This window comes from Tupaia chinensis, unplaced genomic scaffold (genome assembly GCF_000334495.1).
Source record: "Tupaia chinensis unplaced genomic scaffold, TupChi_1.0 Scaffold145082_1, whole genome shotgun sequence".
NCBI lineage: Eukaryota > Metazoa > Chordata > Mammalia > Scandentia > Tupaiidae > Tupaia > Tupaia belangeri.
This window is the reverse complement of record NW_006204943.1, coordinates 541,733-554,562: the sequence shown is the minus strand read 5'-3', so window position 1 is coordinate 554,562 and position 12,830 is coordinate 541,733. Positions and strand designations below refer to the sequence as shown.

At 42.0% G+C, this 12,830-nt stretch overlaps 1 pseudogene; it reads right to left on the bottom strand.

Annotated features, from left to right (window-relative positions):
• Positions 1 to 1,439: 1,439 nt before the first annotated feature.
• On the bottom strand, positions 1,440 to 1,853 carry LOC102501962 (60S ribosomal protein L23a pseudogene; annotated as a pseudogene).
• Between the last annotated feature and the right edge of the window lie 10,977 nt (positions 1,854 to 12,830).

The window sequence follows — 12,830 nt, the reverse complement described above, 5'->3', positions numbered from 1 at the left end:
AGGAAAAAGCATTGTGGCACGACTATGCCCCATGGGAAGGTGCTCTCTCTTTCTCTCTCTGGCCAGTGCAGGCACCCTCTGGCAATTAAAACAAAATGTTAATTTGAGTTTTCTATTTGATACTTGAAATGTTTCCCCCAGGGAATAATAGCAATTTATAATAATAAGTTAATTATTATTATTGTTATTGTTTCTAAATCACTATAGGACATGTGTACTCACCAGACAGAGACTGAGAGAGAGAGAGAGAGAACGTGAGATAGAAAGGCACCAAGTCCCAGACAAAGCCATGGTTGGCCATGTGGGAGTCCAGTGCTTCAACCACCATGCCACCTGCTGGCCCTTTTCATTCATCTTTTAAAAATTTTGTTTACGGCATAGTGCGTGTGCACTCACCAGAGAAAGTGAGAGGGAAAGTGAGAAATCACACTCCCCTGCAGGACGGCCACGCTGCAATCAGTCCTTCTTCCTCCTGGAATGTTGGCCATGCACACATGCATCTGGTATAAATTTTAAGCTGCCAGCTCTGGGGATTGAACCACAGTTTGCCATGTGGGAGTCCAATGCCTTCACCATCACAGCACCGTATGGCCCTCTTCATTCACCTTTATCTTTGGACTTCTCTGAAGATTCAACTTGTGACCCTTTTTCCTGAGATTCTTTCGTTTCTTGCTGTTTTAAAGGATTTTCTGCTGGCAGTTTTCTAGTCTGTCTCGTAGCCACCGTCGCTTTGTCTCCTGCTTATTTCCTGCGTTTCCTTAGGCTTCTTTTCATGGCTCTTTCACCAATCTCTCTTTTTGTCTTTCTTTCTTTTTCCCTGCTCTTTTTCTCTTTTAGTATTACTATTTACTATGGTTCAAGCATTCTTCTAAATACATAAAATAACTCAGTTAATTTTCACATCTCACATTCGAGGAGACTGAATCAGAGAAGTTAGGCCTGTTCAAGTTTACATAGCTAATTAGTGACAGAGCTATGATTTGAACCATATAGCATTTATTTTTATTTTTATTATTTTTTTTGGAGAGATTTTCACTGTAGGGCGCGTGCACTCACCAGACAGACAGAGAGAGACATAGAGACAGAAAGCGAGAAATCACCCCCCAGGGAGGATGGTCATGCCGCAATCCCTTCTCCTCCATTCTCCTCTTGGGATCTTGGGCACGCACACACACGTGCCTGGTGTGAGTTTAAGCCACCGGGTCTGGGACGCAAAACGTGGTCGACTACGTGGAGTCCAGCGACATAGCCATTACGCTAACTGCTGGTTCCCTGAACCATAGCATTTTGACTCCAGAACTATATACTATATTCACAGATATCATATTCTTTTATTTTTTTTATTATTATTTTTTTAGAAAAAGTGTGTATTTAGAATTAGCCAACTGGACTCAGTCTAGATGATCCCAATTTTGTTGGCAATATCCAGAGCATCTTAATCAGGAGCCAGTCGCCCATGTGCTCTTCTCTCTGTCAGGCCTGATTAGAGTGCTGACCTTGGCCACACTGACATCACAGGGCTTCTTCACTGCCTGTCTGACCAGGTGTTTGTTGGCCCTGACATCCACAATGAGCACAAGTGTGTTGTCGTCTTCTATCTTCTTCGTAGCAGCCTCAGTGGTGAGGGGGAACTTGATGATGGCATAGTGGTCAAGCGTGTTTCTCCTGGGGGCGCTCTTCCAAGATATTTGGACTGTCTGTGTAGCTGCAGAATATTGAATCTCCGGAAGGTGAGTGATCTTTTTTTTGTGGCCATGAGCCCCTTTCAGCGCTGCCTTCTTGGCCTGCAAAGCTTTTGCTTTGGCTTCAGTTTTGAGAGGGACAGGAACTTCCTTCTTTGGTTTTGGAGCCATCTTGGTAAAGAGTCCTACTTTTCATATATATATTTTTTAAAGAATTATTTGGGACCAACAGTTGGTTTAATGGCTATGTCACTGGACTCCGATGTAGTTGACTGCGGTACGAGTCCCAGACCTGGTGGCTTAAACTCATGCTGGGTGTGTGTGCGTGCGTGCCCAAGGTCACAAGAGAGGAGAAGAGATTGCGGCGTGGCCATCCCCACTGGGGGTGATTTCTCGCTTTCTGTCTCTCTCTCTTTCTGGCGAGAGCCTGCGCCCTAAAGCAAAAACCTCTCCAAAAAAAGAATTATTCTATTTAACTTTATTTATTTATTTATTCACTTGTTTATTTCAATTTGACCAGAGAGGCAGAGAGAGAGAGAGAGAGAGAGAGAGCCGCCACGTCCGGGACTCAAACCGCGGGGCGCCATGTGGGAATCCAGCACCTTTAACCACTATGTAACCTGCCAGCCCAATATTCTACAAATTCATTTCGTTAAGCTTATCTATTTCTTTTGCTTCAACTTCTGAATAGAAGTTCAGTATTTGATTATCTCTGACTCTAATCGTCTCTCAACTCAGTTCCAGTTTTGTAGTCTCTGTTGCCTACCATACCATTTCACCAGCATTCCCCCACCAGACATGAAACTGTTAATATCCCCACAACTGAAATATTACTTTCCATCTTAGTTTATGGTCACCAATGCAAGAAGCCTGAGACCTGTCCTAGGGTTCTCCTTTCCCTAATCCTCCATGTCTAATTGGTGATCAAGTCCAATTTATTCTACCTCCTTACTTTTAAAATTTTATTTGTTTCCCCTTTCTTTTTACCTACTGCTACCACAGGTATACTTTTGGATTAAAGTAAAAGTTATTTTCGTTTTTTTCCTTTTTAGTTTTTTTGCCATAAGGTACATGCATATGCTGGAGAGAGAGAGAGAGAGTGAGAAAGAAAGTGAGAGATCATCCCCAAGAGGAATGGCCATGCCACAATCCCTTCTTCTCCATTCTTCTCTCGGGATTTTGGGAATGCACACATATGTACCAGGCATGATTTTCATGTTGCCAGGTCTGGGACTTGAAGCATGATTGGCTAGCCATGTGGGAATCCAGCCGCCTTACCCACCACGCCACCTACTGGCCCCAGTTCTTATTCTTTTGAGCAAAGAACTAATTTTCACCTTATGATATTGTGTACCTCTTTTATTTAAAATAATTATTTATTTAATTTGATTTAGTATTACTATATTTTTATTTGACCAGAGAGAGAAAGGGAAAGTGAGAAAGCAAGAGGCCAGGACCAGGACTTGAACCGTAGATGACTAGGTGGGAGTTCAGCTCCTTATCCACCATGCCGCTTGGCCCCTCTTTTTAAAGTTTTATTTGTCACTATTATTTTTCCTTTTAATTTTGTTATAGGGCATTCGTGCCTACGAGAGAGACAGAGAGACAGAGAGAGAGGTAGAATAAGAAAGGAAGCTGCCATGTCCAGTACTTGAACCATGTGAGCCATGTGGGAGTCCAGGGCCTCAACCACCACACCACCTGCTTGCCCCCGATAGTGTGTACCTCTTAGCCAATAGTGTTTTCTTCTTTGAGTTACCTACTATTATGCATAGGGGGCAAGGCGTGAAAGTTCCCTATAAAACATCTTTACTACAGGGCTGGATTAATATAGTGCCCTTAATACAGTGCAGCAGGAACATGTGGCACTTTGCAAGGCAGACGCATGTGGAAGGGTTGCCAGTTCCCATCCAGAGACCTCCTTGAGTGGCCCAGGCCCATGGGTACTCAAGATCCAGGCTGACTGCAGTTGGGGGTGAGCTGCAGCTTCAGAATTCTGTCAAGGGTGTTGTATTTCTCTCTCTCTCTCTCTTTTTTCTCTTACTCATGGACTAAGTAAATAAGTTAAGAGAAAATCCACAAAAATCTATGTAAAGATTTTTCTGAACTAACTTCTCTTTGCCATCATCATATTTCCTTAGATTGGTTTGTTTTACTTGTTTTCAACATTTTTAGAGAATTATTTTATTAAACTTTAATTAATTAATTAATTAATTAATTATCTAAATTTGACCCGAGAGAGGGAAAGTGAGAAAGCAAGCAGCCAGGTATGGAACTTGAACCGTGATTGGCTGTGTGGAAGTCCAGTGCCCTTAACCACCACGCCACCTGCCGACCCCATTTTCAACTTTATGTTACTCTAATGTTGGAATGTCTTTTTATGCCTTGCCTACTTGATGAACATCTGTATCTTCCAGGTCTCAATTCAGGGTCATTTTATTCTGGAAACTGGTAGTGACAACTATCTTGTGCTGCAGCAATGTAATATATGCACTTTAACATTTAAACCCCTATTGCCTTTATTTGCATGAATACATTCTTTCTGCAGTGTAATTTTCGTATGATCAGGGACTATAACTTCTTATCTTTCTCTTCTCAGTGATCTAATACAGGCTCCACATATAGAAGTGAGTCACACAGCGATTCTATAAATAACAGTAGCCACCCTTACTGAGCAACTACCATGTGACGATTAACAGGCCACACTCCAAGGACACCTCAGTAAAGCCACATAGACCACTTCTGTGTTTTAGACAGTTCTGTAATTTTGTAATACTTTGTAATCATTCTTAAAGCCCTGTTTCTCTGCAGTAGTAACAGAAAACCTCTTAAAAGTAAGTATGTTACAATCTGATTCCAAGAAAGGGGGATGCTGGGGCAAACCACATCCTGCTCTCAAAAGATAATCAAGGACAATGGTAAGCAAAGCACGAAGGAAAGAGCTGAGGCTGATGACACAGACCTGGCCCTGTGACAGTTCAGGAGCAGCGAGCTGCTCAAGAAAATGACTAATTCTCTGCCTTTCTACAGCCAAACCAGGCATTTCTAGGCTCACTTCTGGGAAAGGGGCATGACGGGTGGGAAATCGCTTTGATGCTCCCAGCTCTAGTTGCTTGGGCAGCCACAAGAAGGTACCACAAACCGGGTAGCTCAGACAGCTCTGAAACCATGTAATCATTAGAAAGTTAAATCAATGTGTCCCAAATAATACTCCTTTCTCTCTAATTTGCTAGTAGGTACATGCACTCACCAGAGAGAGACACAGAGAACGAGGGAAAATAAGAAAGCCCCCACCCTCACCCACATGGGAGATGGCAATTCCTCAATCTCTTCTCCATTCCTCCTTTCCAGATTTTGGGCATGCATGCACATATGCCCAGTGTGTTTTGCAAACTGCTGGGTCCAGGACTCGAACCACACAAGTCAGCTATGTGGGATCCAGCCACTTCAACCACTGCACCACCTAGCTGGCCCTATTTCTAAATATTTTCAATGCAGATATCAATCTGGCTATTGTTCATTATGCAACAGGCATTATTCTAGGAGCTGGAGATATGGTAGTGAATAAAATAGGCAAAAATCTCTATACTTTTTTATTTTTACTTATTTATTTTTTAAGAGATACTTTTGCTATAGTACTCATGCACTCGCTGGAGAGACAGAAAGACAGAAGCTAGAGATTACCCTCTCAGGGGATTGGCCACCCCACAACCCCTTCTCCTCTTGGGATTTTGGGCACACATGCACATGCACCCGGTGTGCAGGAATCCAGCAGAGTAACCATCACACCATATGCAGGTCCCTACTTTTTAATTTTTTAACTAACTGAGAGCATGTATGCTTGCCATAAAAAGAGGGGGAGGAATAAATCCTCCATTTCTCCATTCTGTTTGGATTTTGGGCACTCTGATCAGCCAGGTGGGATTTGGCTCCCTTAACTAACATTAGGCCCAAACCTCTTTGCTCTCAAGAACTTAAGTTCTAGCTGTGAAACAAAGGTGATCTTACTGACTGTGCAATTAACAAGATCTAAAGTTTGCACTGACTGCTCTTTTCGGTAAGGGTGATAGGGGTTTTACGGAGGCATCCCAATCTGAGGCCAGATTCCTGGTGAAGCTATGCCATGTATGACGAAGCCGTAGACTGAGACGTGGTCAGGGATGCAACTGAAGTCATAGCTCAGGTTTTCCCGCAAAAGTATCTGAGCAGTGTGGAAGCGACTCCTGTGACCTTGAACTCTCCGGTCCTGTAGTATGATCCAGAGAGTTGATGAGTTTACAACAAAGTAAACTCATTTGTGTAGCCCAGGGGAAACATTTTGCTAATTTTATAGTTGGATAGTTTTTTTAACAAAACAAAACAAAACAAAACAACTGCTTTAGTAGTTAATTTCAGTATTGAGATTTTCCATAAATTACATCTGTGTAGATTTCCAGCTGAGCTAGAATTTCACCAAAACGATGGCGTCCTACTAATTGCTATCTTAAGTAAATCTTCATCCTCTCTATAAATAATGTAGGTGGTAATTTACCCTTCTGTGGATGTATAAATTAAGCCACCAGGAGGTTAAGTAATTTGCTCAAGGTCACAGTGTGTGGCAGGGTAGAAACGGAATCTAAAAGCCTTGATTCCCAAATTTTTACATCAAATCATCTCTTCTCCCACTTTAGCTATATATGATAACTGGTATCTGTGAATAAAAATTTTATAAATAATGGCCAATATTTATAACAAATTTATCTGTATATCTATGTATCTAGCTATCATCACATCTATATCAATGTAGTACTAACAGTGCAATGGTTTATCTCAGCAAGATTAACTGAACAATTATCTTGTTCTAGTGATCTTCAAGAACAGAAGACCTCAGGGAAATGGATGAGTTTTTGGTTAAAAAACATTTACAAAAAACAAACAAAAAAATTTACATTCTCAAACTTTATTCAGGCATTTATACAATAGAGTATAGAAGAAAAACTTTTTTTTTTTTTTTTAATATAGGGCGTGTGCGCTCGCCAGACAGAGACAGAAAGCGAGAAATCACCCTCCAGGGGGGATGGCCACGCCGCAATCCCTTCTCCTCCATTCTCCTCTCGGGATCTTGGGCACACATGCACATGCGTCCAGCGTGAGTTTTAAGCCACCGGGTCTGGGACTCAAACCGCAGTCGACCACGTGGGAGTCCAGCGACATAGCCATTACGCTAACTGCTGGTCCCCTAAAACATTTTTTTAAAGAGAGATTTTTGCGTGTGCTTACTGGAAAGACAGAAACAGAGAGACAGAAAGCGAGAAATCACTCCACTGGGAGGATGACCATGCCACAATCCCTTCTCCTCTGTTCTCCTCTTAGGACTTCAGGCATGCACACATGTGTGCCCAGTGTGCATTTTAAGCTGCTGGGTCTGGGACTCAAACTGCTCTCAACTACATGGGGATCCAGCGACATAACCATTACATCATCTGCTAGTCCCGAGTGTAGGAAAAAATTTAATGAAACAACTCTTACTAAATTTTATTCTCTTCCTAGGTCTGTCTAGTCAAGAGTGGCTTGTATGTAGCTTTTCGGGGGTATGCAGAACTACTCTTGGACACTGGAAGAGGTCCAAGAATTTGGGAGTTAGATATACAGAAGATAAATAGAAGTTTCCACTCTTTTACTTTATTTTTTTAGTTTTTGCTATAGGGTGCTTGTGCTCACCAAAGAGAGCCAGAGAGGAAAAGTGAGAAATCACCCCTGGATGGATGGCCATGTTGCAATTCCTTCTCCTCTAGTCTCTTAGGATTTTGAGCACACACACACACACACACACACACACGCCTGGCATGATTTTTCAAGCCACCAGCAAGACTCAAATCTTGGAGTTGGCCATGTGGGATCTAATGCCTTAATCTCCACACCACTTTCTGACCCTGAAGTTTTCACTCTTCTGTGTTTTATGGGATAATATTACCCCTAACCCAACTTATGAATGAGAAAGTCCTGTTGTGTATTTACTACCATCATCGTCATCATCATCATTATAATTTAAATGTAGTTCAGCATCCACCTGCATTTAAATGTCTATGCCATTTCTAGTAAGAGATGCGAGAGAAACAAAACAAAATGAAGATCCTAAAGCATGTCTTGTTGCAGAGAGCATTATACATTTTGTTCATATTTAAAAATCTCTGTACCCCTGAATATGGACAATAATTATATATCAATTAAATGATAAAAGAGAATTGAAAAGTGTTTCTCAAATTCTCTTGTGCCCTAGATTAATGAATTAAAAGATTTTTTTTGAAGATATTTTTTGCTATAGGCTGTGTGCGTTTGCCAGACAGACAGAGAGAGACAGAGAGACAGAAAGTGAGAAATCACCCTCCGGAGGGATGGCCACACTGCAATCCTTTCTCCTCCGTTCTCCTCTCGGGATCTATGCACACACACACACACACACACGCCTGGTGTGAGTTTAAGCCACCAGATCTGGGACTTGAACCGGGGTGTACTGTATGGGAGTCCAGCAACATAGCCATTATGTCAACTGCTGGTCCCAAAAGACTTTTTTGACTATTCAACCTAACACTCTTTTTTCAGACCGAAAGACAAACAAATTTTAGGACGTTAATGAATAGAAATCACATATACATCATGGATTCTAAAGAGACAGTTGGAAATTATTTTTCTTGAAACCAAAGGCTCAGAATAAGTGTTTGAAAACAATATATCAGACCAAAACAACGCCAAACACCAAATTAAACTCACACAAGTGCTATTAATTCCACACATAATTTATATACATGAGAGAAAAAAGACACATTAAGGGTTCACATGGCTCAACATGTTTCTCTAAACAGAAATTAATTCTGCTCAGTTGCTCTGCAATTGATTCATAGCAATCCCATTGAGTTCTTTACAAAATCTGCACAAGAAGTAAGTAGAATCAGAATCTTAGATATTGTTCAGGTCTCAGGCTGGCCTGCGGTTAAAGGACCCAGATGCCGCGTGGCCAACTGAGCAGTCTGAGTTCTGGCCTTGGTGGTTGGAGAAACTCTCGGGGGAGTGCATGTGAGTGCCCAAATTCTGGCAGAGTGGAGAAAGGAGGAGAAGGGATTGGGGTGTGATCATGCCTCAGTGGGGGGGCCCTTTCTCTTTCTCTTTCACTCCATCCTTGTATCCACTGGTAAATTAGAAAAAGAAGAAGAAATTACTCAGGTCTGAAGTCAATTTAATTCTGGATGTTAATTTGGAAAGATCAAAGATATTAAAGGGTAATCACTGCACACAAAAGGAAAAAAAATCTTATTTTCTGGGTGAATGATTTTCTTTCATGAGCAATTTCTTTTTTAGAAGTTTTGCCAGAATACACTACAAATGTATGTTCAGTTGTATGTGGCTTTCTTTTCCTCTTTCTCTCTCTCGCATACACACGCAGAGCACATCTTTACTTTGCAAGTCTTCATTGATTCCAGAGCAAGTAACATATATAAGGATTTAGAATAGATGAATAAATACATGAAGTCTTTAACAAGATCATAAAAAAAAATTAAGAGGGAGCAGTAGTGGCATGGAGGTTAAGGCAGCTGGATTGCACAGGGCTGATTGTGCTGTTTGAATCTCATACCCGGTAGCTTAAAAACCCGGAGGGCAAGTGTGCATCAGCGCCCCAAAAATGCATATCAGAGGACTGTCCCTGTAGTCTAGTGTTCAAGAAAGCGAGATACCACATGGTCACATGGCTCACTGTGATTTGAATCCTGGCCCAGTGTGTTAAAAAAAACATGCTGAATGCGTGTGCACACGCGTGCCCTAAATCTCAACAGGATGGAGAAATGAAAGAGAAGGGACTGCCGCCGTGTGACTATGCTCCGTTGAGGGGTGCTTTCTTCCTCTTCCTGTCTCTCTTTGGCAAGTGCTGGTGCCCTCTGGCAATAAAATGAAACAAAACAACAAAACAAAAACCTCCAACAACCTCTCTTGACCTTATTTTGACCCTGGTTGCTCCTTCTTAGTCTTCTTCGCTGGTTCTTCTCAATCTTTGTGGCCTCTACATTTTGGCATTCTGTGAGCGCTTCTCTTCTCTAATTACACCTCCCCCTTGTCCAGTACCATGATTTTAAGTGCCATCTGTATGCTGACAGCAGACAGATTTAGGATAGCCCAAATCTCTCCTCTGAATTCTAGACTCATATCCAACTGCTTACTAAGCGATCAACTTTGCTGTCTATTAACAAGCCCTGGTATTCCTATATCCCCTCCATTACCCCCAGCCCCAGCTGTGTCTTCTTATAGGTCTACTAAAGGTAAGATGAATTTATCCTTCCAAGAATAAACTGTGGTATCATCCTTGGTTCCTTCATTCTTTCTCACAGTTCATATTTTATCCAGTAGTAAATTCTATGGGCTCTACCATCAAAATATGCGAGAGTCCAGACATGTTTTTTCCTTTTTGACCTCTATCACCCAGATGCAAACTACCATTCTTTCTCTGCTGAATGCAGTGAGTTTCCACCAGGTCTCGGCTCCTTAGTGTTAGTTCACCCAAGGTCTTTTCAACCCAGCAGGTTGAAAAGATACCTCTGTCTACAACTTTTCAGTGACTTCCCTCCCACACAGAGTGAAAGCTAGGGTCCATGAGGTACCGTATGTTCATTTCCCAGCCCCCTCTCTGTCCTTAAGTCTTACAGCTTCTGCCACTGCTGTCACAGACACTTCTTTCTGCTTGTTGGTTCATTTTTGTTTTTGAATAAGCCAGGAATGCTCCTTCCTCTGAGTTGTAGCAGTGGCTGTTACTCTTCCTGCAGTGTCTACATGGATGGTGTCTTTACTGCCTTCAGGTTTTTACTCCTGTGATACTGTATCTGCGAGCCTCTAATCTCCTCTGTGTTCTTTAACCTGCCTTAGTTTTTATTCTTAGTACTTAGCACCACCTGACTGATGACATATTTATTTATTTAGTTGGAGAGGTTTTTACTATAGGGCTCTTATACTCACCAGAAAGAGAGAGACAGAGAGACAGAAAGTGAGAAATCACCCCCCAGGGGCCATGGCCACACCACAATCCCTTCTCCTTAAATTCTCCTCTTGGGATCTTAGATATGCATGCACACGCGCCTGGCGTGAGTTTAAGCCACCGGGTCCAGGACTCAAACCGTGGTCTACTACATGTGAGTCAAGCAACATAGCCATTATAGCAACTGCTGGTCCCTCATATTTACTTTTTATTTACAATTTTTTCTTTTTTCATGATAGAATGGGTACACATGTGGGAAAGAGAGAGAGCCAGAGCATGCAACATCCTCTACAGGTCTGGACTCACCAAGATCCCCTTCTTTCAGTCTCCTGCCCACAGGGTCCTGGGCACTCATGTGCCTGCCATATTTCAGCCTGACTTGGCTGGATCGCCAGGTGGGATCCAGCTTTTCTTGAGTAGTGCATTACTACGGTGCCGTGGAGCCACCCCACATTTACCGTTTATATCTCTTGTTATCTGTGTCTCTCACTGGAATAAAAATTCTATGAGCAGCACCAACATTTTGTTCTCTACCATAGCTGTAGCTCTTAGAATAATGATTGACCCAACATCTAGGCCCTCAGTTAAAAAAAAAAAAAAAATAAGGAAACCAGCAGTTAGCGTAATGGCTATGTTGCTGGACTCCCACATATTCGACCGTGGTTTGTGTCCCGGACCCGGTGGCTTAAAACTCACGCCGGGCGCGTGTGCGTGCGTGCCCAAGATCTCAAGAGGAGAATGGAGGAGAGGGGATTGCGGTGTGACCATCCCCCCTTGGGGGGTGATTTCTCGCTTTCTGTCTCTCTTCTCTCTCTTTCGTGCCCTATAGCGAAAACCTCTCAAAAAAAAAAAAATCAAAACATTTATTTATCTATTGATCTTCTGTGATTTTCAAGATGTTGTATTCAGGACTCAAACTACAGTCAGCCATGTGGGAATCCAGGGTCTGAACCACCATGCCACCTGCTGGCCCCAGTAAAAATTTATTGGAAAAATAAGTGGCTAGAAGAATGAATGACTAAATTTAAAAAATAAATATTATTTTGTTTATTAGCACCTGGTAAACCAGGTTCAGTGGCCCCGCATCTGTAATCCCAGTAACTACTATAGAGGCTGAGTTGGAGGATTGCAATGTTGAGACCAGCTTGGGCAATATAGTAAGACTTTATCTCTAAACTTAATGAATGGTGGCAAATTATAATTATTAACTACTTTAAAGAAAAGAGTAAATTATGGGAGCCAGCAGGTGGCATGGAGGTTGAGGTGGCTGGATCCCACAGGACTGGCAGTGCAGGGCAAGCCCTGGACCCAGAGTTTTGAGGAACATGCCTGGCATGTGTGTGTGTGCATGCTCCCTCCCCCACAAAGAAAAAGGAATAGGAGGGTGGAGGAGAAGGAATTGCAGCATGACCATTCTCCCTAGGAGTGATTTCTCACTTTCCTTCTGTCTCTTTCTCTGGCAAGTTCATGCATCCTACAGCAAAACTTAAATAAAGAAGTAAATTTTGGTAAAGTGGAATTGCTTTAGTTAATGAACTTTCTTGGTTCTCTGGTCCATTCAGAATTTCCTTCTTCAGAATTAAAAATAAAATACTACTGTGGTTTAGTTATAAAGATTCATTCAGTGAACTGAGGAGCATAGCTTTCTTTTTGTTGTTAAATTTATAAACTGTTCACTCTAAGAATGAAAACCAACAGCAAAGAATAAGAAAAATCCATCTTGGGATTGGCAGTTGGTGTAATGGCTATGTTGCTGGACTCCCATGTAGTTGATCATGGTTCAAGTACTGGACCTGGTGGCTCAAACTCATGCCGGGAGCGTGTGCATGCATGCCCAAGATCTTGAGAGGAGAATGGAGGAGAAGGGACTGCAGTGTGACCATTTCTCCTGGAGGGTGATTTCTTGCTTTCTGTCTCTCTGTCTCTCTCTCTGTCTTTTTGGTGAGCACACACGTCCTATAGCAAAAAAACCTCTCCAAAAAAAAAAAAATCTTATTTTTTTCTAAAGTGTATAGTGATTTTAATGAACTGCCTTGTGTCATCAACGATAGAAACTAAAATTTCAATTAGCTACTCTGTTTGCAATTTGAGTGGTTGCCAAGGATTGAGTAGTTCCAGGTTTAATTACACTGACTCAATAGTTAGAATTT